Here is a 26,859-nt window from a genome sequence, read left to right on the forward strand (position 1 = left end):
ATAGAAATTCAGTACTTTCTACAGTTTTATAATGGTCTGTCCAAATTTGTTGAACTAGGACAATGTGCTTGATCAGCACAAGAGGGCAATAGTGAATTGAGAATTACAGGAGGGCAGCTGACTATTAGCTCAGAGGTCAGGCTCCTAAGAAAGAGTGCAAATCAAGACAACGTTTTCAGAGCAAAAACACTGAGCTAATTTTCATATTCTTAGCAATAGAATACTGGACTAAAAACAGTACATGTTAGTACAATTTATTTCTGGTAAGAGAGTTGAACACTGGAGTGAATGGTTAGAAAAGTGGACATATCACAATACTGTAGTCATCCTTTTGCTGCAGTTAACACTTCTTATTTTTTTCAGTCTGCAGGGGATGTGACTATATTGAACAATCTGAGGAATTAATGACTGCCAGTGAAGGAGATGCAGCAGTTTTAAAGTGCGAGTACAACACTGAAGATCAGTCACCATGTCTCCTCTGGTACAAGCAACAGAGGAATGGATTTCATAAGTTTGTTCTAATGAACTTAACATTCGGACAAGGGCACACTGAACTTGAGATTAAAGCAAAATTTAGTGAAAATCTGGATTCCAAATCCAGTTCTGTTCTTTTGAGGATTCAGAAACTGCATGTGATTGACTCTGCTGTGTACTACTGTGCTCTGATGTCCACTTTGACAACAACACACTCACCCCTCATACAAAAACATGAAACAGGAATCACTGAGCATAGCTGGGTTAGTCAGTGTATGAACCACAAATCTTTAGCACTTTCAGAGGAGAAAACATCCTTTACGTCAATGACCATCTGAGTGTCATGTTCAGTCCCTTCCATGTTCTGTGTTTTCCATGTCATGTGTTTCTGTTTTTTTACATAGTTTCATGGTTTTAATTAATGTTAGAATCTTTGAGGGTTGTTTCTTTGTGCTCCGTGTATTCGTGTTTCTCTTAACCTTTGTGTTTCCTAGTCTTGAGTTTTCCCCTGTCTTAGTTCCTAGCCTGCTTTCCTAGTTAGCCTTTGTGTGTTTTTGTTTTGTAATGTTTCCTCGTACTGTCCATGTCGGCTCTGTGACCCTGGACTCCCTTAATGACCCTGATTTTGGATTTGCCCCTATTAAATCTCACTCCTCTCAGCACATGCGTCCGCCTCCCTCCTTAACGCTCATCATTACACTGAGCAATACGACCTCACAATTCTTGAATAATATAAAATGCCATAATGAAACTATGAGAGCCACAAAATAGAGTCTTATAAATCCACGCAGTCTTCATGTCTATATAATGGCTTATATATACATGCAAGGACAAGTGTCATTATCTCATTGACCTTCAGGGGCTCAGTGAAAAACAGTATACTGGGGTTCAGTTTACATTTACTGTGGCTGGTCTAAAATGAGAAAGTCGTGGTGTAACAGATGCACATCCTGTGTGGATTTCCAGGGACATATTTCCTCATGTGAATTGTTCACAACATACATCACTATTACACAGATAATCCTCACAGAGCTGTGCTCCAAAACAGCTCAGCTATACAGCCTACTGCACATGTGGAAATACATACTACTGACAGTCACTGTGGCATCAGGTCATTCATGGTTATCGCAAAACCAATATTCATGTCATTGAACATGCAGATGGTAATGTCTTTATTTACCTTTTAAATCTGTTTCAATATAGTTTTTTCATACATTTTTCTTTCCACTCTTCCATAATACAGGTGTGTATTCAGATACGATTGGGCCGAGCAAGGAAGACACAAACATTGTAAAGGAAGAAACTAAAACTGTGACTTTCACATGTTCATATGAGTCAACCAGCACTTACATTTCTCTGTACTGCTACAGAGGACAGGACAGGTAACATAGCACCACAATATTTACTGCATCAAGGTGCAAAGTCCTATAAGGGTCAGAAGAGCACTCCTGCTGATGCAAAGTCTCTGAGAGGTTGTACAAAAACAATATTAGATAATTCCCTTTGTATTTGTACATCAAACGACAGCTGGTTACAAACAATGAAACCCATTACAAGCATGTGGTAACACCTGCAAAAATTGAAAAAAAAATACTTAATTCTGGTGTTCTTTGATAGACCAGGCTTTTGGTACATCCATGTCAATTGTTATTTATTTATTATATTCAAACTGTTATTATGTATATTTTCTTATTTCATAATTCAGGGAGACTTTCATGAGAATGATAAAGTGACTTTGTGAATGAACAGTCTCCATTGATACTGTAAACTTCTCTGTGTTTCAGTCCTCCCTTCTCATTCTCTCTGATAGGCAGCTCTTTACCTCCTTCTGCCCATCCTGTTACATCAGTATATTTACTGTGATAATACCAAACACTATAATACTTCTGGGCAATGATAATAAAACCATAATCTAGCCTGTCTACTCGTGTTAGTTATGCCCTTTTTAAAGATCCCACTATTAAACATTACTATTAAGCATCATAACAGTTCTGTAATAATTTGCACTGAATATGTGACATGAGAAGTTTGTCTGCTTTTGGTTTTCTGCCAGTGAGGAGATTTGAATAGGTGGAGCTATATGTGCTAATGTGTAACTATGTGTCTATAACTGTTACGCTTCAGCAGGAACAGGCAAGAGGCAGAATGCAAATGCAGGAGGTGGTTTAATAAGTGAGGGTAACAAAATATGGAGGGTAAAATAAACCGAGGCAAGGGGGAAACACTGGGGCAAAAACAATACAAAAACAGAGCAAATGGAAAAGCAAGGGCGACGACAACAATGGTGAGCGTAATCAAGACACAACAGAACCTAACTTACCAAAATAACCAACAACCTAGGGAACAAAACACAGGGCTTAAATAACCAAAACAATCAGGCATTAAACAGATACAGGTGAACATGCGAACAGTGAAAACTAAAACAAGGAGTGGAATGTGGAACAGATGGGGGCAGAAAAAACGAAACCAAGGAACGGAACAGTGAAGTAAAGGAAAACAGACATGACAGGGAAACTGAAGAAACAGTGATGCCAGGAGGGCGGCCATTCGTGACAGTAACAGCCTGGCATTTACATGTAATGCTAGAAATCTGAATTCACAGTCCAAATAAACATGATACTCTTCTATTGTGTCTTCATTGCTCTCTCCAATTTGGGTAAGTAATGCACTTACACAGGACTTAAAGTGACAATTTTTAATTTTTTTGCTATTCATATTTTCGAGGGTTGAGCACTTTTATTATTGCATTTAATGATTTCAAAAGAGATTATTACTTTTCAAGGAGATTATTAATTATTTTGCTTTTAGTCACAGGTCTGGAAACTATCAGACCAGACCAACCCACCATGTCTACAAATGAGAAACACAGCATCACACTGTCCTGCACATATGATGGATCACCTTTTAGTCTCCTCTGGTATCGACAAAAACCTGGATCAAGACCAGAGTTTCTACTGCTTATTGACGAAGATGACAGATATACTGTAAAAGCTGAACCACCTTACCCATATTTGTCTATCAAACTTCATAAAAATAACAAAAAAGTGGATCTGCTGATCTCCTCTGCTTCAGTATCAGACTCTGCACTGTACTACTGTGCTTTATGGCCCACAGTGACAAAAAACCCAGCAATGCTTTACAAAAACTGTGTGGGGACTTAAAAGGCTTGTGGTGATATTATCTGTATTCTTATCTGAGGATTTAAAATAAAACACAGACGTGCTGAATTTCTATTGTATACACTGACACCTCTAGTGCGAAGGCTATGGGATGTCTCTATCCACATTAAATGCATTTACTCTATTCCATTTACATTTCGTTAAGTAACAACTTATTTTGTATGTGTGATGCTGGATGGGTGTGAGTTGCAAGTGTGGATATGGAGTTTCTTTTTGTCTCCATGATAACAAAGCAGAAATGCACTGCAGCGAGGGTTCACAACAAAAAAGCAATATAACAGCTGGGAGAACGAACTCTGAATGCTTTAGACATGGCAAAGCAGCAGACAGTCTAGTGGTGCAGCAGATGAGTAATGCGGAGAGAACCTGTGGGCTTTATACAGGGAGAGGGAACAAAGAAGAAAAAGTTGAACATGATCAGTAGTCAGCATATTATGAATGGTACAAGTGCAGTGTGTGTGTGTGTGTGTGTGTGTGTGTGTGTGTGTGTGTGTGTGTTTGGCAGTCGGCATGTCCCTGGGCAGGGATGCCTTGTAGACCGTGACAGTATGACATTATTAGATATTCAGCATTCACATTATGAAGAAAATGGAAATATAACTGATAAAGCTCAAAATGATTCATGAATATATCTGGGTTTGTCAAGTAAAGTCAAGCCCAACTCAGGTAGTTAGTGCAATAAAGACTGTAATTAGGAAAACTGCTATTGTTGGTTGGTATCCATCTGCAGATGAGGTGTTGGAAAGTTTGAGTCACTGGCCAGGAGGTGTCTCTCATGTCCTGCTAATGACCCTTCTGTGTACAGTGCTGTGCATTGTGTATTTGTCATGTTCAAACTATGCAATTAATTTCACTGTTGTGTTATACTTTTTGTGAGGGAACAAAATTGGTCTCAACTACTATACATGTACTGCAGTTCGTTGATGCAGGTGCATAAAACGTGAAACCCAGGACCAGGACAAAGGAAAAAAATAACCACTCGACACTGAAACACACTATTCGAGTTCTGTTTTCTATAGTTTCCTGTCTCGTGACTTTGTTTTGATTTTTTTCCTTGTTTTCCTTTAGTTCTCTTCTCATTAGTTTCTTCTTTTTCTTATTTAGTTCTTGTTAGTCTGTGTATTTAATCCCCGTGTCTGCCTAAGTGTTTCTTCTGACATTGTTGTCGGATGTCTTACCTTGTTATTCTACTGAGCCTAGACTGTTTCCCCCTGCCTGATTATTGTTTTGTGTTTCTCTCCTTGTTCTGTTTCTTTGATTAGCCTGTTTTATTGTCTTCCTGTTAACTTTATGTTCTCTTCTCTATGGCAGGTGACACCTATGGCAAATCCAATAGAACCAATTTTCCCCTATGAAACTGTGTTTCAGGGTGATAATGTTACTCTATCCTGCAGCTACAAAGAGTTCAGTGGTACTGTAGAGAATCTCCACTGGTACCAACAATATCCACAATCCAGACCAGAATTCCTCCTTTACATCTTTCCAAGTGAAACTAAAAGTGAACCTCTCCCTCCACGTCTATCTGCCAATGTTGATAAAAATCTGAAACAAGTAGATTTGCTGATCTCCTCTGCTGCAGTATCAGACTCTGCACTGTACTACTGTGCCCTGGTGCCCAGAGTGTGAGGAATCCTAGCTATACTGTACAAAAACCTCCTACTACACAGATAAGATTAAATAGGTATAATATACATGATGTATATGATTTAAATATGTATCTGAAAAGTGATGACTGAAATATTTGATAGTCACTAGAGTGTGTCATAATGTGATATATTCTAATAAAACATGTCAATGTCTTTTAGAGAAACATGAATACAAAATCAATAAAAATGTTAAAAATAGGATTTTTGTGAAGTTTTATTTGTTTGATCATGATTGGACATACACATTTTAACCCTCTATATGCTCATGGTCACCATGATTCCCTCCATGATTAGACAAATAAATCAAATACAATATACCAAAAAGCATGCATTTCTGCAGAAACATCCTCCAGAAAACCTGCAAAAAGTTTATTTATTTATTTATTTATTTAAAGATCTTAGTGTATCATACAACATCAACATTTTAAATGTAAACCTGTCATTGATGAGGCCTGTGATCCGTAAATCTGCTCCGTGCAACACTGGAGCCAGAGAGAGACTTAAAGGCTACATAACAGAAATGTATCACAGGTAGTGATATAAAATAAAATAAAACACACAATAATCACTTTGCTCTATGATTTGAGATTAGACCATTGAACCAGGAAACAAAGATTTCACCAGCACGCTTTGGAGTCCTCAGGAAACTAAAATCTACTACACAAAAAATCTAAACTTTGAATCTTAAATTATCAGAAATGGAGGAAACAATGTGAGCCATGTGGATGGTCTAGATAATCTGGGTTTTATACTCGGCTTCCTGCTCTCTCATTGGTTACTAAAAGGAAAAGGAGGAGGAGCTGAAGTATGATGTACAGAAAGAATGTCAATGTGAGACTTCTAAGTTACTTCTAAGACAGACGGCAAAGTATTACACAATGTTTCTCTGTTTATTTATGCTTTTAATAATACTCACAGGTAAGACTTCCTTCCATTTACAAAATATACCTTACTTACATGTTTATATATTACAAATGTTTACATGTAAATATGTATGTATTGTTAAATATTATGTTACTACCTTCAGTATGAACCTGTTGGAGAAATCATAAATCTGCATTGGATCAGTTTGTGTGACTAACTGAAGATCATTTTCAGGTGACAGCACACAGGACAGCATCACCTCTTTATCTACTGTAATCAGTTTTAAAGAAGACCAAACTGTTACACTCTCCTGTAACTACAGCTTGTCTGCAGACAGTCTGCAGTGGTATCGGCAATATTCCAATTCATGGCCTCAGTTCCTTGTTTTAGTGACAGAATATGGACAAAATCAAACAGCTGATTCTGATCCTCGTCTGTCTACTCACGTTCATAAGAGTGTCAAGCGTGTGGATCTGCTGATCTCCTCTGCTGTAGTATCAGACTCTGCACTGTACTACTGTGCCCTGCAGCCCACAGTGACAGGAAAACTTCATTCACTGTACAAAAACCTGTAGAAATAAACTTCATTGTGGATGTCTCTGGAGATGTGAATAGATAGATGTGTATGGTTTACTTTAATGCAAGAAGAAATGTAAAGCCATTGAATGAAGAGAACTAAATTTTTTCTAAAAAAACAAAAACAAAACTTGTTTGTCAAATCTCAATGTAGACATAATACATAATAGGACTAAAAATGTCAAACTTACAGATACCACAAATAATGTATTCAGATATTTTAATTATTAAAATATATATATATATATATATATATATATATATATATATATATATATATATATATATATATATATATATATATATATATATTCCATGAGTTTGCATCTATTTGTTTTTATTCCCTGAGAATTTGAAATTCTTAGAAATTGTAAGTAAGCCACTTGCCATAAGGTGGCAGCACTCTGTAGGTATCTGCATATCTTATAGTGCCAAAAAATGAAGTTTTAAATCAGGATTGTATTAGAAGAGAATGGTGGTGAGATTAATTAATTTATTGTTTTTTCTAAAACAATGAAAATGTATATGATGCTCACACTTCACTACAAACATTTTGGTAATAATGCAATGACATTAGTTTTCTTTTCTGCTGAAGAGCAACTAATATATATTGTTATTTAATTTGTAACAAGCGTGAATGAAGATTCTGTATACACACACAGACACACACACACACACGTTACACACACATGAATGGGCATACATTTCATGGACACATACCTAAATCTTGTAGAAAGCCTTCCCAGAAGAGTGGATACTGTTACAGTTGCGAAGCAGTGACCAACTCTATATTAATAGCTATAGATTTAAGATGGGATGTCATAAAAGTAGCTGTTGCTGTAATCTGTATTTGTCCCAGATCTTTTATCCATATAGTCTATAAAAATGCACACACAGGAAGGTAGTGACAGGGACAACCACACATAGAAGGTAAATGTGCAAATATGAGGCACAAAAGCCAATAAGGCGCTCTTTGAGGCTTTCTTTGAGAGCCTCACAAAAACACAAAACAGGAGTCTTTATTCATCATGGATAGAGCACTGCTCATCATCACCTTATCAGGTATGTGATGATTAAAGAAGGAACACATAATAATATAATCCATTCAAGGAAAATTGTTCGAAGAACTCTAAGATATAATCTTTTAAATTACATTTAAAGGTATATTTTGTGAAGACCACATTTTTTTATGATGTCATCATTCTTACAGGGAGACTTTTTTGAGAAAGATAAATTGATTCCAGCAGCTTTTTTCCTTAATTAAAACTATACTCTGTGAACAGTCTACAGTGATATTGTTAATATTGCTGTTCCATATTCTCCATGAAGTTTCATATGCTATAAGAATGTATATCTGAAGGCTTCTGAAAAAAGCTTGAATTTAAGTGCAAATTATTATCAGAGGTGCTTTACAGAGGTACATTGATTTGTTTTAGTGTATTATTAGCTTTTGTCATTCTAAATTTAATAATGATGATATCATACTTTTGAATTAGGATGTGGGTTACCTGCTATTCCTAACTGGGAACAAATGGATCTTGGGAGAAACATATTGTGATTATCAGTGTGAGGTGGTGTAAGGGTGGAGCTCTCTACCTCACTAGAGAACTACATGAATCCCTTTCAGCTTTGGCTTTCACTCACTCCATCATCATGCTGCTCTTTGCACTTTCTCTCCTACTGACACTTTTTTGTGAGTTTACCCATCATTTGACTTACATTTATGTGTATTTATTATGTGCATATACACATTTGTATCTTTTTTTAACACAATACACGTACAGAAATCAAGAAATAATTCAATATAAATTTCAATGAATTTGTGTGAAATTTAAATGAATTCTGATTTGTGTGACAATTTTGCTGAATGTTGATTTAAAAGAGTTCAAAATATTTTTTCTCTTTCTCTTTTTATTTTACCCAGGGGAGATCTCAACACAGAAAATCGATCCACTAGAAACAGTAAAACGTGTCTCAGAGGGTGATCCTGTTACTCTCTTCTGCAAGTACAGTGTCAGTGGTATTAATTATGCTCTTCAGTGGTATGTCCAATATTCCAGATCTAGACCAGAGTTTATAGATTACATCTTCCTAAGTCAAATTGACAAAGACTCTGTTCTTCCTGGTATGTCTGTAAACCTTGATAAAAACCAAAGCCGTGTGGATCTGCTGATCTCCTTTGCTACAATATCAAACTCCGCACTGTACTACTGTGCCCTGGTGCCCACAGTAACAGGAAACCCAGCAATGCTGTACAAAAAACCTCCCACCATGAAGGTATGATTATATGTTCATAAATTAAAGCTCTGTAGTTGTTGGGTCATCATATAGTTGCTTAGAGAATTTCAAAGAGATGTCATAAATAACACAAAATCTAAATCATAAATCTAAAGCTTTGGTATGTGTTAGATCATTTTTCCTTACACTATTGCTGATTTCCTTGCAGATGTGATTTTATTGTAGTCACGCCATAACTATTGTGCTACTCTTTTCCCTGATTTTATTTACCTTTCTGTTCAGGAGAAAATATGTCTGTATGACATCATGTTCAGATATTTAGATATGTACATTAATATAATCATGAAAATTATTGGCAGATCTAATAAATATTTTTGATAAAAATATTTTAAAATATTGTTTCCTATCAACTTGCTGACGACAGAAATCTACCAGTAGAGGCCAGACTTTATGTAGATTTGCACTGTTAGTGAAACTGAAGTGGACAGTTAGAAAGAGAACCAGATTTGAAAGGTTTTAAACTTGCACAGTAAACTCCAGCAGTGTTTAAGTCATATAACATTGCAGTACAGCCTTTGGGTGTTGCATTGCAAGTCAACACCAAATTCACTAATTTTCTGAAATAATTCTAAACTGTCTGCTGCAGAATCAGTTTCTGTGTTGTGCTACTTTCCTAGAGACGCTATTGAAAGGAAGATATGCCACACTGCACAGAAACTGCACAAAACCAGAAACCTGATAATGAAATATTTTTAAACCTACCGAGTTTCCTCAATTATAACATGACATTGTAAATTGTACCCTTGTGTATAATGCTGACACCTTTACCAATCACTGCCTATGTAAAGCTTCTAGAAGATAACAAATGTAGATGACAATGTTTATTATGTCCTGTGATTAACCCACCAATTCCAGTGTCTAAACACCATGTGACTGCATGACCACCATTACCAAACACACTACTCTGGGGTGAAGGTAAAGGTCCAGTCACTGACTGTTGCATTTATCATGGAGACTCCAGCATGGGAGCCTCCACTCAAAGGCCAAAGGGGAAGCTCCACGCACCTCATAATAACTCTGGCCATATATCAATCACATGACATACTTTGACCTGCACTAGGAGCGAGAGAGAGAGAGAGAGAGAGAGAGAGAGAGAGAGAGAGAGAGAGAGAGAGAAATAGACAGGGAAATAGAGTGAAAAACATCAAGGGCCAGTCATATAACATACATAAAAGGTTTTAGACCTTGTATATAACATATAATCCGATGCATATACATCAGAACATAGTGTCTTTACATACCTCGACAGCACATAAGTGTCTCTGTATGCAGGCTGATCATCTTTTATTTTGGTTATCTTATTCTTAACTCTAATCAAATGTGACTTGAGAGAAATGTATTGTTAAATATCATGCTACTACTCTCAGTTAAAACACAAAAGCCTCAACAAAATCTTATTGTATAACAGAAGTTATTAATCATCTTGTCATAGTTTACATGAAAATATTCTCAACCAATTTATTCAATTCATACAGTGTTTGAATATATAAGATTCAGTTTCAAGATATTTTTTACTTTGAATCATTACATCTTGCATGGAAACTCTACCATTTAAATCCAATAAGCACCAAAGCCCAATACATTTACGGCATTTAGCTGACACTTTTATCCAAAGCAACTTACAATTATGACTGAGTACAACTTGAGAAATTAAGGGTTAAGGGTCTTGCTCAGGGGCAACCTGGTTGTGCTGGGACTTGTACAAACAACCTTCCAGTTACAAATCATGTACATTAACCACTGAGCTACTACTTATACTAAGACACTTACAACACTTTCATGGAAGCTGGTAACAGGAATATTGCTGCAGTAAAGACTTCATTTTGGAAACTTTTCAGAAGTATTGTACTGATATGCTCTGTCATCCTGGTGTCTTTGATCAGGATTAATTGGATGCATCACAAAAGACTTATTTAGTGAAAGCATTGAATGTGCAGCTCGTAATACATCCAAACACCATGGAATGAATGTAGAATGAATGTTTATTAAAAGTCCTTAGACGTGTGAGTCTCTTGAGCTGCATTTCTCCAACCTCAATACACACACACACACACACACACACACACACACACACACACACACACGCACACACACACACACACACACACACACACACACACACACACACACACACACATCTGTACATCTCTTTACATGTCTCCATGATAGCACTCGCATCTGACTTTTTGATTTGAGGTAAAGACAATTATGTACTCTTGGGTTTTGCATTTTGAGTTTCAGATTTCTATGTTTCTGGTACAAACTGCTGTTGTTTACAATTGGCAAGTTGGTAACAAATTTTAACAAACATTTATAAGTAACTATTAACTAGTATAAGTAACCATTAATATTTTTTTAAGTCGTTCTTTTGACAAATATCCATGTCAATTCAAAGTGTAGTGAACATGGTGAGATCAGTTCATTCAGTAGTAGGTGTATGATTTGCTGTACACAGTAGTTTCCATGTATTCAGAAGATTAAGAAATGTGTAGATAAAGCAAAAGATTTAAGAACTTTACATGTATGTGACATGTAAGAGATGCAGTAATGATGCACCATTGATAACTCGGAGGAATGACTTTTATCATAGCTGTGAATTCTTTACATAATATTTAGCGGTTTGCTATTTTTTAAATTATTTTATCCTGTCCCTGTATTTTTGAACTAGTAAAAAGTAAAAATCATCCCTCCCACAAAAGTCTTCTCTGTTAAATCAGCATTTGATCAAAAGGTCAAGTGCAAGTGTAGATCAGTTTATATGAATGTTTTGAATGCACAATGATGTTAGGTGAGGCTTAAATCGGGCTAGTTGTTTGTACCTGGGCATTTGATTAAAATAGAAAGTAGCCTATGCTCAAGCTACAAATTATACCCATTTTTGGTGAATTTTTGGTGGAGGATATTTGAAGATTCTGTATACTTCCTGGTTTAGTATACAATGGCTGATGATGGACACACCCAGTATTTGTAAATCACACTGCAATACCGATACCAAGTGCCAGTGCAATGCCATTAAAATGATCCACATAAAAGCAACAGCTTATACCCTCTGCTGATTCAGTTTGAACAAATTCACAATGGAGACACAATTCCTCCTGGTTTACATTATGGCATCAGGTACTGCCTATGAATTCGAACAATTTGTTTGAGAACCACAGATTCAAAATTCAATTAATTATGTTTATTGCATTTTCTTACAGCTGTGGTTTGCGCTGATCAAATTGGACCAAACCAGGATCAGGATACTGAGGTTTTTCATGAAGAGGGATAATTGGTTACACTGGAATATTCATATGATTCAACTAGTCAATATGTTGATCTAAACTGGTACAGACAACATCCTAACAAAGAACCACCGTATTTACTGTATAAACCTGCTCGATCAAGTCTGAATCCTGGGGATACATCAGACCAACATTTTTCATCAGTTACCTCTGACACATCCACTCAGCTCACTATTAGTGGACTAACTCTGGCAGACACAGCTCTCTACTATTGTGCTCTTCACACTCAGTGATATAAAGTCTCTGAGAGGCTTTACAAAAACTGATACACTTAATATTTGCTTTGAACTTGATGAGCATCTAAACCACAGTGATGTTAATGAATGTAGTAACACCTGGAAAAAATGGTTCTGGTCATTAAACAAGACAAAAAGATGTTCGAAGAGACATGTTTTTATATGATTCACTTCTTAGAAGAAACAAAATTGTGTCAGTGAAGTTTCCAGTAGAAGACAACAGGGGAAGCATAACACTGTTCATTAAGGAAAAGAATATTGCAAATAAAGTTAGACTATTATAAACAGAATTATTTTATATTGTTAAAGGGACAGTGTGTAAGATGTAGGGGATCTATTGCTAGGAATGGACAACAGTATACTTAATTGTTTATGTTAGAAATTGTCATGATTGGTCCCTCCCAGCTTCTGTGTTCCGTGTTTTCCCTGTCTTGTGTTATTTTAGTTCCTTGGAATAGTTTTGTTTTCTCCGCCCCTCGTTTCATTGCATACACGTCCTTCGTTTCTACCTTAAGTTCATGTATTTAAACCCTGTCGTGTTCCCGATGTCTTTGCTGTTCATTGCATTTTTATTCCAGTGGTTGTGTTTCTTTGTACTCCGTGCCTTTGTGTGTTTCCTAGCCTTTATTATAGCCTGCTTCCCCTGTTTGCCTTTGTGTGTTTTGTTTGTTTAATTAATCATCTATCCCTAATAAATAATACATCTCTCTCTTCTCTGCACATTTTAGATTGCTGAACACACAGTCACCCAATATAAGGTGTAGGGTGACTGTTAAACTTAATTAGAAACACCCACCCTACACCCACACTCACTGGCCACTTTATGATTTTTAAATCTTGTAAATGTGATGCTGTGCTCAGTTTACAAGCCACCTTTTATTCTAACCACAAGACCGCTTTTATTTTATTTTAGAGGCACAGACTACTCTCACTAGATGTAGCACTGACATGGTAGCGGTTCTGTGTGTTGCACTGTTGAAAATGAGTGTAGTTCCTAACATGCAATCAATCACATCAATCAATCAAAATATATTTATGTAGTGTTTTTCACAACAGGAGTTTTCACAAATCAGCTTCACAAATGTCTGTGTCCAAGATTGCAGTACACAAGCCAAAGGCTGCTGTGGCAGGAAAAACTCCTTAAGAGTGTGAGGAGGAAATCTGGAGAGGGATCAAGACTCAACGGGGAAGCCCATCCTTCTCTGGATGATACTGGACACAAAAAAAGAACAAAAAGAGCAAGAAGAAGCCCAGAAATCAACAGCAAAGTACATCAGAAAAACAAAAAGCAGAAAGCAGAGGAAATTGTTATTTGTGTGTCAGAAAGGATTATGGCAGTATTCTAAAACCACATAACATATAAAAATTGTATTGCTAACATGTGAAACTGTCATGCAGCCCGTCAGAACCTTCATGAACTACATGTCCCAGAATCCTCCATGGAGATGCTCATCCCTGGAGTACCTGCACCTGTTGCCCATTTATGTAGCCTATTTATACACTTCGGAGACCTTTTCTCTTTAAGTATTGCCAAGTAGTTCTTAACGCATATCGAGCATTATTTTCCTGACTTCTGTGTTTTGACAATTGCTCGTGTCATCTTCTATCTTGGATTTTTGCTTTTCTTGGATATTTTTTGTTTGTTCCTGTTGTATTACCCATGCCTGCCCCTCAACTATGGATTGAATTTGTCCTTTTGGATTTGTTTGCCTGGATCAATCTGTGAGCATCTGATCTGTCTTTCAGTATGACAGAAGCCGAACATGTCGGGACTTGAGAGAATCGTATTGTGATGAGCAATGCAAGGTGGTGTAAGGGTGGAGCTCTGTACCTCAGTAGAAAACTTCACGAATCCCATTCAGCTTTGGTTTTTCACTCACCATCATCAGGCGGCTCTGTAACTTTTCTCATAGTGTCACTCCTTTTAGGTGAGTTTATCTTGAGTGCAAGTTTTAATAATTAAGTAATTTGTCAATTTATGTTGAATATTTATTTATCTCAGTGAAAATGTATGCTGAATACTGCAAATTCCAAAATATCAACAAATATTTTATTGAATTTTAAAAATATTTTCCCAGGAGAGATCTCAGCAGAGACTCAGCAGAAAAGCATGTCTCAGAGAGGGATGGTTATTTTACGTGCAAATACAGTGAAACAAATAATGCTCTGGAGTGGTATCGCCTGTATCCCAGATCTAGACCAGCGTTTATAGTTTTAATTTCTCCACTTATTTATAGTACGGCCTCTCATCTTCCTTGATTATTGGGTGTAATTGAAAACAGCAAAATAAATTTACATCTTAAGATCTCCTCTGCTGCAGTATCGGACTCTGCACTGTACTACAGGTCCATCGAGCCCACAGTGAAAGGGAATCCAGATACAATCCACAAAAACCTCTTCCCACACAAAGAGAGCTTTAGCAGAATAAACTAGTGCGGGTACACAGATGAGATTTGGACGAATAGATGAAATAATGTTGACACATTGTCTTAAGAGATGGAACATAGATGTACATTTACCTCCCACTGTACCAGAAACATTTACCTTGCTGCTGTACATTTGATACATATTTACTGCTCACAGATACGAGTGCATCACAGTGAGAGCTGCTGTCCAGTTCTAATGCAGTAACATCTGTATGGAGTGTGGCACACAAACACCTTTGCCATTGTAACCTTATAACCAGACTCATGTTGTCTCTGCCATTGCCGTGATCTCTCCCTCACTAGGAAAAACCAGACTCCATTGCCAAGCCTCTTTACTCTGCTCTCCTCACCCTCTACCCCAGCCAACCAGCTCACTCTCAGCTGGCTGGTCCCTTTAGGCAGAGGACTGGAATAGCACTTGTTGCATCCTTCCTCCAGGTGGCATCTGCTCTCATTCTCTTTGATGCCGTACTCGATTTCAAATAGTTTAACAAAACAAAGTGATAGCAAAATAATAGCAAAACTCACTCAAATGAAAATGGAAAATAAACAACATATTAAATAATAATTTATAACCTAATTTACAAGCTGCAGGGAGACTTATGGTCATTTTCTCTCTCTCTCTCTCTCTCTCTCTCTCTCTCTCTTTGTTCTCTCTCTCTCTTCTCTCTCTCTCTCTCTCTCTCTCCCTCCAACCCTAATCCAGTTTAAGGATTAATACTGTAAACAAATGGTCATGTCAGCAACCATAATGCTGCTGTCAACCCTGTGGCCCAAACACTAACCCTGTTCCTGCAAAATATTTAGGTTTGAGCACACAGTCACAAAATGGGATGGAAATACGGTATGCGCCCATTCCCACTGATCACATGGTACAGCCTGCCATGTGCAGTGGGAGTTCACTGTTGATGGTTCATTTTATCATATTTGTAACCACGCCCCCCTTGTTAGCACACACCTACACCTGGTTTGTTGTTTTATGTATGTATTTAAACCCCTGTATGTGTGTAATTTGTTGTTGGTCATTGTTTGTGTAGATGGTACAGGGTAGCTGTTCATGTTCGTTGCCTGTGCCCATGTTCATGCTGCACTGGACTGTTACATGTGAGTGCTGTTAATGTTTATTGTTCATCATTTGATTATTACATTAATACATGTCTGTCTGCGTCGAGAGAGGTCTCTGCATCCTACTCCTTGCCCTGCGGCACTTGGGCCATCACAATTGGCTTGTATGAATGCAACAGGAGAGGAATTACATATTTTAAAACATAGTGGAAATAATTTAAATAATATCAGTTCTGCTTAATAGAAAGGTAAACCTTGACAGGGTTCACACAATTCTGATAACTTTGTTGATGGAAAAAGAACATTATAAAACAAATTATTTTGGACTAAAGGGAAGATAACCTGCAAGTAAGAAATGTTCTATAAATGTAATGTTTACAACATAAACAACTATAAAGTTACAAAGCCTGTTTGTGATTAAGCTTTTCTGTGATCCAGTTTAACACAGGAGCCACCAAAAAGACTTAAAGACTGCATAACAGAAATTAAACACAGATAGTGATACATAAGAATTCACTTTGAAAGTGCATAGTGCACTGTATGAGTCTGTTGTTTGAGCCATTACAGAAAGCAACAAACAAATGATCTACATCATTCAAATGGCACTATGAAATCCATCATATTAAACACAGGAAACAAATAATTAACTGGCACCTGCTGGAGTCCCCAAGAGTCTAACTCTACTTGACAAAAAATCTAAACTTTTGATCAGAAATACACTAAACAAACAAACTAAACAGACTCTACAGAGTCATGTGGATGATCTAGATAATTGGGGTTTTATTCTGGGCTTCCTGCTCTCTCATTGGTTACTAAATGGAAAAGGAGGAGCAGCTGAACTATGGTGTACAGAAAGAATGTCAATGTGAGACATTTAAGTTACTTCTAAGACAGAGGGCAAAGTGCAACACAATGTTTCTCTGTTTATTTATGCTTTTAACGGTACTTACAGGTAAGACTTTGCTTCCATTTAACATTTTGTCCTTATTTGCATGTTAACATGTTACATATGTTTACATGTTGTAAATATTATGTATTGTTAAATATTATGTTACTACCTTCAGTATGAACATGTTGGATTAATCATTAATATGAATTGAATCAGTCCATGTGACTAACTCAAGATCTTTTTCAGGTGACAGCACACAGGACAGCATCACCTCTTTATCTTCTGCAGTCAGTTTTAAAGAGCACCAAACAGTTACACTCTCCTGTAACTACAGCTTCACTCAGTCTGCCGACAGTCTGCTGTGGTATCGCCAATATTCCAATTCATGGCCTCACTTCCTTGTTTTAGTGACGGAATATGGACAAAATCAAACAGCTGATTCTGATCCTCGTCTGTCTACTCACGTTCATAAGAGTGTCAAGCGTGTGGATCTGCTGATCTCCTCTGCTGCAGTATCAGACTCTGCACTGTACTACTGTGCCCTGCAGCCCACAGTGACAGGAAAAAATCTTTCACTGTATGAAAACCTGTGGAGATGTGAATAAACTTTATTGTGGATGCCTGTGGAGATGTGAACAAATGTCTTGGTTTGCTTTAATGCAAGAAGAAAATTAAAGCCATTGAATGAAGAGAACTAAGGATTTTCTAAAAAAAAAAGTCGTGTTAAATTTAAACATTAGACTTACAGATACCACAAATAATATATTCAGATTTTTTAAACTATTTAACTATTTTTAGTTAAGCTATTTAAAGAATAAATGCATATATCCTAATACCATGCACCAATATTTATTCACTGAGAATATGAAATTGTAAAATGTTAAATTGTAAGACGCCTGTCATAAGGTGGCAGCAGTCTATAAGTATCAGTATCTCTAATGTTGCCAAAAAGTGAAGTTTTAAATCAGTACTGTACCAGAATCAATCCACCATAAGCAGAATAGGAACAGGAGAACTGATTAATTCATTTATTGTTTATGCTAAAAACACTGAAAATCTATATGATGCTCACACTTCTCTTCACTGCACACATTTTGATAAAAAATAAAATGTAATGATTTTAGCTTTCTTTTCTGATGAAGAGCAACTAATGTATATTGTTATTTATATAATTTGTAACAAATGTTAATGAAGATTCTGTAGAACATAATGAAATATAAATGAAGTCTGTTGAAGAAAAGCTAGTCGTTCTAAATTGCATTTATGGTTTGGATGTAGAGCAATACTTTTGTACAAAAGCAACAAGACAATAATGTCTTTCTGGTCACTAAAAAGATTCAGTGTAAGTAAAGGCCGCTGGATTTAGCAGAGAATGATTTGATGTCCATCTTGACTCAAACTCATTTCTTTTGAATATCCAGAAACTGTGTCTGACTTTGCAGTCTACTCCTGTACTGTGAAGTCCACTGTGACACCAGTCTGTGTAACGCAGGAGGGGTGGTGAGCGAAGGATGTTATGATGCATGGTACTAAAAAGGATGCCAGAATGTGAACAACAGACAAACCGGATAGAAGACATGAATAATAATAACAGACAGACTAACCAGGGAGACAATACAGAATAGAACAGGCTAACAAAACAATAACAGGCTAATAGGGTTAGACGAGACTAAGTTTGATGAATACTCATGGAAAACACAACGTAGACTAAAAACACAGAAAGTATTACAAACAGCAGAGGGAACAGCAGAGAACTAAACAAGGAAAGCAACATGGACAGCGAGGGAAACTAAACAAGGAGCGTGGGGAGAACGAGCATAGGAATTACGGACGAGATCAAATGGGAATATACTAAATACATATGAATGAGGACAAACGGGATCTAACCAGAGACAATGACGGACAAACAAGAGATGCAGAAACAAGGTTTAAATACAATTAGGGACAAACTCGCAACAGCTGTAGAGAAAGGGGAGGAGACAGGGAACCATAGAGATAGACGAGATAGACGAGTGTCTTGGTTGCTAGGGAAACAGGAAAAGCTCAGGTCTGTGGGTCTGCACTAATGCTGTTGAGAAACATGAACCTCTGAACTTTTTACACATGTGCTTCTATTGATATATGGAAGCTTTGAGATGTTAAAAAATTCAATACTTTTTAAATCATTACTGTATTAGAATGAAAGTTCAATAAGAACAGAGGAGAGATTAATTCATCTATTATTTATACATAAATAATTGAAAATGTATATCATGCTCACACTTCACTGCAAATATTCTTGAAGAAGAGCCACTACTGTTATATTGTTATTTTTCTAATGTGTAACAGGTTTGAATTAAATTTCTGTAGAACATAAAGAAACATACGTGATGTCTGATGAAGAAAATTTAGCCATTCAAACTACATTTATGCTTTAGACGTAGAGAAATAATTTTGAACAAAAACATGACAATGTCTTTCAGATCATGCTAAAAAGATTCAGCGTTGGTAAAAGTCAAAAAGATTTAACAGAGAAAGAGTTGATGCTCATGTTGACACCTCATCAAATTAATTTAATTCCTCATCAAGTCATTGAAGATCCAGAAACTCTGCAGTATACTACTGTACTGTGAAGTCCACTGTGACACCAGGTTACATGAATGCTGTTCAGAAGCCTGAATCTCTGAATGTCTATAAGTGTGACATATTTGTCTGATGATATATTTGGAAGCTCCAAAATGTTAAAGAAATTCAGTACTTTCTACAATTTTATAATGGTCTGTCCAAATTTGTTGAATTAGGAGAATGTGCTTGATCAACACAAGAGGGCAATAGTGAATTGAGAATTACAGGAGGGCAGCTGACTATTGGTTCAGAGGTCGGGCTCCTAAGAAACATTGCAAATCAAGACAATGTTTTCAGAGCAAAAACACTGAGCTAATTTTCATATTCTTAGCAATAGAATACTGCACTAAAAGCAGTACATGTTAGTACAATTTTCTTTCTGGTAAGAGAGTTGAACACTGGAGTGAATGGTTAGAAAAGTGACAAATTGCATTACTGTAGTCATCCTTTTGCTGCAGTTAACACTTCTTATTTTTTTTCAGTCTGCAGGGGATGTGACTCTATTGAACAATCTGAGGAATTATTGACTGCCAGTGAAGGAGATGCAGCAGTTTTAAAGTGCAAGTACAACACTGAAGATCAAGCACCATGTGTCATATCGTCTGATTCCTCATCTCACTGCAACACCCAGCAGGCAGTTTATCACCCAACCCAGCACTCCACCAATCCTGAACTTCACATCAGATCATCATCACCTGAATATTGACTTCACCTGTGTACTTGGTTATTTAAGCTTGTCTCTCAAATTTGCATTTTGCGAAGTATTGCCACTACTTCTAACCGTGCATACTGAGCGGTGTTTCCTTGTTTGTCATTACAGTAGTTTCACCAGACAAATGAAGAAATACAGCCCATCACAGGTTTACATGATATGGGTCCTGCTATGTCTCTTATGTTGGATACTGTGTTGCCTTTTTCATCTCAGTCATACTGTGGTAGTGGCATGTTATTGCAAGGTCTTGAACTAGGAGTACTCCGGCTTCCACTGCATAACATTTATCTTAGAATTTACAGAGTCACATGCGTGGTTAAAGTAGCTATTAGTTCAGCTTTGCTCGTGAATGGGGTGTCCTGTATATTAGGAGATGACAACAGCAACAGCGCTACTCTATTCAAGACGGTGTATCAATGAGAACCTGGTCTTTGTCTACTGTAAGTGAAGGGTGGGAGGCTGTCCACCAAATAGTCGTCCTGACGCCATTTAGGTTCTTATTTTTATATTTGGCTCATGAGCAGCTATCTTCAGGACATCTAGGGGTTAGGGAAACTGTACAGCACATTTTGAAACATTTCTTTTGGCCTTCTGTAAATAGCAATGTAATTCATTACTGTCATTCTTGTCACACTTATTAAATGGTTGGAATACCTAACCAAGTGAGCCCTTCTGCTCCACTTTGCCCCATACCAGTTGTCAGTGAGCCTTTCGAGACATTGTTAGTAGATTGTGTTGGTCCCTTGCCCAAGACCCACTCCGGAAATAGTGATCTCCTTATGCTAATGTGTGCTGCTAGCAGGTTGCCTGAGGCCATTCCCCTGCATTCCCTTAAATCTAAGGCTATAGTAAAAGCATTAAATAAGTTCTGCAAAACATGTGGTTTACCTAAATGCATACAGACAGATTAACATTCTAATTTTATGTCGACCCTGTTTGCACAAGTAGTTAGCAAATTGAGGATTCAGCATCGGGTGTCTAGCACCAACCATCCAGAGTCCCAAGGAGCCCTAGAAAGGTTCCACCAGACCTTCAAGAATATGTTAAAAACATACTGCCATGATTTTGATAAAGATTGGGATGAGGGAGTACTCTTGTTGTTTTCCATTCAGGATACAGTGCAGGAATCTACCAGCTTTAGTCCAAACACCCTGCTTTTTGGTCGATCAGTGTGAGGTCCCCTTAAGATACTGTACGAACAGTGGCTGTCTGTTTCTCCTTCGGTTTTGAATTCACCTGCGAGTGACTTTGTTGATAAACTTCGAAAGAGGTTGTGCGCCATTCGTGATTTGGCTAGCAAAAACCTATGTTCAGCCCAAGCAGATATGAAATCTCGGTTCATTCTTTTGAAATAGGCGATCGTGTGCTGGCCCTTTTTCCCATTTCAGATTCTCTTAATACACAATCTTCTGGCCCGTATGTTGTGAAATCAAAGATATTGCCCACTAATTATTATTAGCTACCCCAGTCCATCGACATAAATCACATCTATGTTATAGAAACCTGTTAAAGCCATACGTAAAAGTCATATGTAAAAGTCATATGTAAATAGATCAATTCCTATCTTTATTTTCTGATGTCCGAATTCGCATCTTGCAACATGATATCCCCTTAGTGTTCCTCAAGCCAATGGCAAACGCAAATCAGCATTTGATGCGCTGAGCTTTTATCCAGGGTTTTAATTTAAACACAGTGCATAACAAGGGCATTGACAATGTGGTGGCTGATGCTCTGTCACGGCGGGGGGGGTGTTACGCGCTGTATTCGTTTGGTGCGTGTGTTCCAGGCTCACTGCCAGGATTTCCCCCTGTTTAAGACTCTGCCCCATTCCTCACCAGGTTTTCAAGCAAACTGCTTCTGCTACTTAATGGCCCCTCCGAGAAGAGGAAAGGAGGAAGAGAAGAGAGAAGGGAGACAGTTTTTTAATGGTTTAGCGTTTGCTGGTTGGCTTGTTGTTTGGCTTCTTGTGTAATTTTGTATGACCTCGTGTATGACCTTGTTTTCCCCATTTTTGGACTTTGTTCTTTGGCATCGTCCTCCTGCTTCGGTAGCTATTGTAAATATACATATAGAGATTGTATAAAGAGTGTAAATATTGTCTATTTGGTACTTTGGTGTTGGACACTGGTGGTAGGGAGTGACTGCGATTTTTGTTAGGTGTGGGTTTTGCCTCTGTTTGTGTCAGGAATTTAGAAAGGTCTGTTGTATGTTTCTTTTGTTTGTTAGTATTATTTAGTGTTTATTTTTCTTTCATTAGTGTGGGTTTTGTTTATTGTTTTGGCCTGGGTCACTTCTGAAGAAATTGCACGAGTAAGATTGTTTGTGAATAATATCTTTTGTAAAATACACCAAAAAGGAGACTTCCATTTGTGCTTCTGTTTTGTTGCTATTTGCTTTTCACAACTTAAATTCTGCTAGTTGTTCACATTTCTTTTTCCTTGTTACGATCTCACAGCCTAGATGGGGTCATAACACCTTATTCAATTTAACTTTCTTTTCAGGAGAAAATATGTCTGTATGATATCATGTTCAGATATGTAGCTCTTACATTAATATTATCATGAAAATGATTGGCAAATCTAATACACATTTTGATGCATCAACAAAATATTGTTTCCTATCAACTTGCTGATGACCGAAATCTGCCAGTAGAGGGGAGACTTTATGTAGATTTGCACTGGTCCTGAAACTGAAGTGGACAGCTAGAAAGAGAACCAGATTTGAAGGGTTTTAAACTTGCATAGAAACTCTGGCCATATGGAAATCTCATGACATACTTTTGACCTGTTCCAGGAGCAAGAGAGAGTGAGAGAGAGAGAGAGAGAGAGAGAGAGAAATAGATAGAAAAACATCAAGGGCCTGTCATATAACATACATAAAAGGCTTTAGAATTTTTCCAATGCATATAAATCAGAACATACAGTGTCTTTACATACCCTGATAGTTAAACTGTCTCTGCATACAGACTGATCATCTTATATTTTGGTTAGTATGAGGGGCATATTCTTAATTCTGATCAAATGTTACTTGAGATAAATGTATTGTTAAATAATGTTACTACTCTCAGTTAAAACTCAACAGTCTCAACAAAATCTTATTGAAAAACAGAAGTTATTAATCATTGTTATATTTTACATGAAAATATTCTCAACCATTTTGTTCAATTCAATACAGTGTTTGTGAATATTTAGGATTCAGTTTCAAGATATATTTCACTTTTATATCTTAATTGTTAAATCCTCCATGGACGCTCTCCCATTTAAAGACCAAGCACGCTGCACTGAAGTACAATGAAGCACTAGACAAGAGGGTTTTATGGAAGCTAGTAGCAGGAATATTCAAGTCATACACAGTCATACACAGTATAACTCGCAGTGAAATGGTTGCCGCAGTAAAGACTTCATTTTGGAAACCTTTCCACCAGTCTTGTCATGATGCACCCTGTTGTCCTGGTGTCTTTGTTCAGGATTATTTGGACTCATCACAATATACTTATTCAGTGAAAGCACTAAATGTGTTTCACTTGTATAGTGAAAGCAATGAATCCAGTTCTTAATACATTCAAACACCACAAAATGAATGTAAAATAAAGCGTGTTTGTTCATTAAAAACTTCATTTCTACAACCTCAACACACATGTGCATGCAAACACACACAGACACGCACGCACACACACACACACACACACACACACACTACAGGTGGAGTCTTTACATGTCTACTTAACAGAACACACACCCGACTTTTTTGATTTGAGGAAAAAATGATGTACTTTTGAGTTTTTTATATTTGAAACTGATGTTTGTTTCAACATAGTTTAGAATGTATTGTGAGTTTCAGATTTCTGTGTTTCTAGTACAAACTGCTGTTTTTTGCAATTGACAAGTAAGTAACAAATTTTAACAAATATTTATAATTATCAGTATATGTAAATTTTAGCAAAATATTTCTAATTGTTCATGTCAGTTCAAAGAGTCGTGAACATGCTGAGATCAGTTCATTCAGTAGTAGGTGTATGATTTGCTGTACACAGTAGTGTTCATGTATTCAGAAGATGAAGAAAATGTGTAGATAAAGTAAAAGAAAACTTTACAGGTATGTGACATGTAAGAAATGCACTAATGATGCACCATTGATAACTTGAAGAATGACTTTTATCATAGCTGTGAATTCTTTAAATAATATCTAGTGGTTTGCCATTTTTTAAATTATTAGATGCTGTCCCTGTGTCTTTGAACTAGTAAAAAGTAAAAATTATCCCTCGCACACAATTCTTCTCTGTTAAATCAGCATTTGATTCAATGGTCAAGTGCAGGTGTAAAGCAGTTTATATGAATGTTTTGAATGCACAATGATGTAAGGTGAGGCTTAATCAGGCTAGTTGTAGTTATTTGTACCTGGGCATTTGATTAAAACAGAAAGTAGCCTATGCTCAATCTACACATCATACCCATTTTGGTGAATTTATGGTGAGGGATATTTGAAGATTCTGTATACTTCCTGGTTTAGTGTAAAATAACTCATGATGGACACGCCCAATATTTGTAAATCACACTCCAATGTTGATGCCAAGCACAAGTGTAATGCCATTAAAATGATCCTCATTAAAACAACAGCTTATACCCACTGCTGATTCAGTTTGAACAAATTCACAATGGAGACACAAATCCTCTTGGTTTACATTATGGTATCAGGTACTGCCTATTAATTTGAACAATTTGTTTGAGAACCACAGATTCAAAATTCAATTAAATATGTTTATTGCATTATCTTACAGGTGTTTTTTGTGCTGATCAAATTGGACCAAACCAGGATCAGGATGCTGAGGTTTTTCATGAAGAGGGACAATCAGTTACACTGGAATGTTCATATGATTCAACTAATCAATATATTGATCTTTACTGGTACAGACAGCATCCTAACAAAGCACCACAGTATTTATTGTTTAAACCTGCTCGATCAAGTCTGAGTACTGGGCACATATCAGACCGACATTTTTCATCAACTACCTCTGACACATCCACTCAGCTCACTATTAGTGGACTAACTCTGGCAGACACAGCTCTCTACTATTGTGCTCTATGCACCCAGTGATATAAAGTCTCTGAGAGGCTTTACAAAAACTGATACAATTAATATTTGCTTTGAACTTGACGAGCATCTAAACCACATTGGTGTTACTGAATGTATTAAACACCTGGGAAAAAAAGGGTTCTGGTGGTTAAATAAGATAAAAAAATGTTCAAACAGACATGTTTTTATATGAGTCACTTCTTAGAAGAAATAAAATTCTGTCAGTGAAGTTGCCAGCAGAAGACAACAGTGGAAGCATAACATTGTTCACTAAGGAAAGAAATATTGTAAATAAAGTTAGACTGTTAATACTGTTAAAACAGAATTAGTATATATTGTTAAATGGACAGCTTATAAGGGGGATCTATTGCTAGGAATGGACTATAGTATACAAATTGGTTATGTTAGAAATTCATTGGTAGAAATAATACAGCAGGAGAAGCATAGTACTGTTCATTTAAGGAAAAGCAGAAATAATCTAAATAAACCTAGACTATATGTAAGAGAGTGAATTTATTTTAGATTGCTAAACATACAGTCACCCAATACAAGGTGTAGGGTGAGTGTTAAACTTTATTAGAAACAACCACCCTACACCCACACTGGCCACTTGTAATTATATGTGATGCTGTGCTCAGTTTACAAGCCACTACTCTCAGTAGATGTAGCACTGACATGGTAGCGGTTCTGTGTGTTGCACTGTTGAAAATGAGTGTAGTTCCTAACATGCAATCAATCACATCAATCAATCAAAATATACTTATGTAGTGTTTTTCACAACAGGAGTTTTCACAAATCAGCTTCACAAATGTCTGTGTCCAAGACCGCAGTACACAAGCCAAAGGCTGCTGTGGCAGGAAAAACCCCTTAAGAGTGTGAGGAGGAAATCTGGAGAGGGATCAAGACTCAACGGGAAAGCCCATCCTTCTCTGGATGATACTGGACACACAAAAAAAGAACAAAATGAGCAAGAAGAAACCCAGAAAATCAACAGCAAAGTACATCAGAAAAACAAAAAGCAGAAAAGCAGAGGAAATTGTTATTTGTGTGTCAGAAAGGATTATGGCAGTATTCTAAAACCACATAACATAAAAATTGTATTGCTAACATGTGAAACTGTCATGCAGCCCGTCAGAACCTCCATGAACTACATGCTCCAGAATCCTCCAGGGAGATGATCATCCCCAGAATATTAGTGCCTGCACCTGTTGCCCATTTATGTAGCCTATTTATACACTTCATACTCCTTTTCTCTTTGTTAAGTCTTGTCAAGTAGCTCCTAGTGCATATTGAGCATTATTTTCCTAACTTCTATGTTTTGACAATTGCTCGTGTCTTCTTCTATCTTGGGTTTATGCTTTTTCTTGGATATTCCTATTTGTCCATGTTGCATTATCCATGCCTGCTCCTCGACCATAGATTGGATTTGTCCTTTTGGATTTGTTTGCCTGGACTGTGCTGATAATAAACTGGTTTGTTATCAACAATCTGCAAGCATCTGATCTATCTTTCAGTGTGAAAGAAACTGAACAT

The 26,859-nt window shown here is 36.9% G+C and overlaps 1 protein-coding gene across 1 annotated transcript in view; it reads left to right on the forward strand.

The window, feature by feature from the left end:
* The window catches only part of LOC118242989, a 173,154-nt gene that overhangs the window by 13,944 nt on the left and 132,351 nt on the right, over positions 1 to 26,859 (forward strand). The window lies entirely within an intron of this gene.

The sequence above is a fragment of the Electrophorus electricus genome, chromosome 18 (genome assembly GCF_013358815.1).
Source record: "Electrophorus electricus isolate fEleEle1 chromosome 18, fEleEle1.pri, whole genome shotgun sequence".
Taxonomy (NCBI): domain Eukaryota; kingdom Metazoa; phylum Chordata; class Actinopteri; order Gymnotiformes; family Gymnotidae; genus Electrophorus; species Electrophorus electricus.